The sequence below is a fragment of the Cucumis melo genome, chromosome 3 (assembly GCF_025177605.1).
Source record: "Cucumis melo cultivar AY chromosome 3, USDA_Cmelo_AY_1.0, whole genome shotgun sequence".
NCBI lineage: Eukaryota > Viridiplantae > Streptophyta > Magnoliopsida > Cucurbitales > Cucurbitaceae > Cucumis > Cucumis melo.
In genome coordinates, this window is record NC_066859.1 from 13,714,675 (window position 1) to 13,717,909 (window position 3,235).

A 3,235-nucleotide genomic window follows, 5' to 3' on the forward strand; every position below is an offset into this window, starting at 1 on the left:
TTATATCAAACTAATTAAGTTGAAAGAAGGGGGGGACCAAAATCATCACAAGAATGAATGTATCATATTCGCATATGCTACTCTAATCCAACACTTTATATCAAATTAATTAAGTTGAAAGAATGAGGGGGACATACTCAAAGCAAAAAATGAAACTTAGGCACTTTAAATATGTCATACTCAAATGGATAAACTCAAACTTTCTATAAAATAACAAGAAGGAAGGGGGACATGTCTAAAGTAACCAATTCATTACAATTAAACTCAATAAACGGCTTCAAAGCATCATGACACTAATCAAATGGATGAAACCCAAACATTCTAAAACAATTGGGGGGGGGGGGGAAGTCTACATCAAAGGACCAAAATTATCAGAAGAACGAATATATGACTACCATAACTGCAGGATAGTCATATCAATTCATAATATACCATGTTTCTATATACTACTCTAATCTGACACTTCATATCAAACTAATTAAGTTGAAAAAATTACCTGTTGACTATCATTTGATTGTTCTGAACTTCGTTCCATGTTGGAGGTAGCTTCTTGACAGGATAATCTTCTTAAAATTGCTTCGATTGTAGCTTGTTGCGATTCAACTATACTTTGCAAGTGAGCAATCTATGCATTTGCTTCTTTTGTGTTGGATTGAATTGTTTCATTTCTAGCATTCTTGGGTCTTGGTCCCCAACCTTGTCCTTTCACATGCCCCGATCGCTTACCCATTCGGAAAGGCTTCATTTAATAGTTCAAGCAACATACCAAAGGATTTGTCACTCCAACGATTAAGTACCTTAATGTGCATAAGTTTCACTAAAAATTTAAATGAAGTGAACTTTAGACATCCCGGATATAACTCCTCTTCTATTTCAGGAAACATTCCACTTATTTTATCAGACTCATCTTGCTCGTTTGTATCTCTTCTACATTCTTCAAACATTGGCCCATGTAGATCATGAATCATCTCTACCATCTCATCATCCATACTATCTCTAACTCCAATGTTTTCTCTAAGATTTACCTTCTCTTCTCTACATTCACTTACATTGGAAAACGTTGCACCTAGAAACCTCGAATTAGACCTTAAAAATGGAGAAAGATCAACAGCATCTCCGTGAAATATCCATCGCTTATAAGTCGGGGACATACCATATTTATACAAATGACGTTCTATAACGTCTAATCTATTCCAATTGACATTCAAACAATTTGAACAAGGACATCTTGTTCTTTCCTCTTCGTCTAAATGATTAGTTGCAATTTCGATAAAGTTAGCAACACCATCAAAATATTCACTAGAAGCTCGATCTTTTAAATTTACACAACTTCGATCCATAATAAGTACAACACTTAAAGTACCTAAGTTAGAAATCCATGTGTTAAAATTAAAGCCATATGTAAATTGCTTAATAATAAAGTATACAATCACACATTCGAAAGAACAACAATTAAACTTACAAAGAGAAAGAGCAATCAAAACAACAGCTCCCAAAACCTAAAATCAAGATCTTCGTATCAAGTCAATAAAAATTATATTGTTGTTTTATTAACAACAACAATCTAAACTCACTACTTCATTCCTAAAAGTGAAAACACAATAACAAAACAAATATTCAACAAGACATTACTTCAATCTAATTAACAAAACAAATATTCAACAAGACATTACTTAAATCTAAACATTAATCAAGACTATGCAAACACTACAAGGATAAAACCCAATCTTAAAACTAATTAAGAGAATAAATATTCAACAAATCAAAATCCAAATATACCGCCTACAAATTTTAAAAATTAAGAATCTCACCGGAATGTCTTGGGTTGTCGTGGGTGTGGGCAGAAGTATTCAAGGAACTTTAGGCAGGATCGTCGCGAGAAGTAGTTGGTTGTGGTTTGTCGTGGTTCGTCCGACCTGGTTCGTGCAGCTGGTCGTGGTTTGTCGTAGCCATCGAACTGATTCGTGCAGCTGGTCGTGGTTCGTCGTGGTTCGTCCGACCTGGTTCGTTGTGCTTCGTCCGGCCCTCGGAGTGATTCGTGCAGATTCGTCGTCATAAATCGTTCGGCCTGGTTCAGCGTGGTTTGTCCGGCTTGGTGAAGCGTCGTCGTGCAGATTCGGCCTGGTGAAGCGTCGTCGTCGTGCAAATATGTCACTGGTCGCCTCAGTTCGTGCTGATGGGTAGTGCCATGGAGGAGAGTCGTGGAGGAGAGGAGGTGGAGATGGATTTTCGAGTTGGTAATGGGTACGGGGAAGGGTGTTTTTTAATTAAAATTGTTTAATTAAAAAAAGAGGAGGGACATAAAGGGGAGAAATTTTTAAACTTTTAGCAACATCTATTTTTGTTGCTAAAGCTATCACACTTTTAGTGACATTATTATTGTGTTGTTAATTCTTTTAATGATGCAAATTTAAAATGTGTCGCTAATAATAATCTTTTGTGACATTTTTTTTGCGTCGCTATAAATGACTTTTACTGACAAAAAATTGTTACGTCACTAAAAATTTGTCACTAAATAGCAATTTTCTTGTAGTGCGGTGATGATTTTGGAATGCATGATGACTTAAGCATGTGGAACTTATTGTGCTTGTTGTGATTATGGTTTGATTGATTGTGGTATGATGTGATGAGAACCATATGTTTGTGAACTGACTTTGTTATTATTATATCTGAAGTTGTTGTATTCCCCAAAAAGGTATTTTTTAAAACCATCACTCACTAAGTTCGTTTAACTTTAATTCTAAGTTTTTCCTCCCCAAGTTGTCGGGCGTTGAAGCCAAGTAAAAGATGGATCTCAGGCGTGGAAGTAAGTAAAGGAGGGAAGGTAGCGTTGTTATGTAAACTTGTGTCCCGTGAGAGTCGTGTCTTCCTATCTTGCGTTTAAGGAGTCACTTGGTAAGCACATCACTCTTTAACGCACATGGCTCAGTTCAAAAGGAATGTGAGTGTAACACCTAGGTTGGTAAGACTAAGCTCGGAGAGCAAGAGAACCAAAGAACTGAGTCAAGGAAAGGAAGTGCTAAAGACAGTCTTCAAAGTTGGAGTTGCAAGGCGACCGAGGTGAAGGAAGAAATGAGGTCTTTACACCTCTAGGTACCACATATCTAGAAGCAGCTTTATGCAACGGAGAATAAAAATGAGTATTATACTCTTAAACACCTTGGCACAAAGAGCAAAACCCTGGTGGAATAAGGAAGGCGTGTAGATAAGAACTTGGTTTTATTTTTATGCTTGC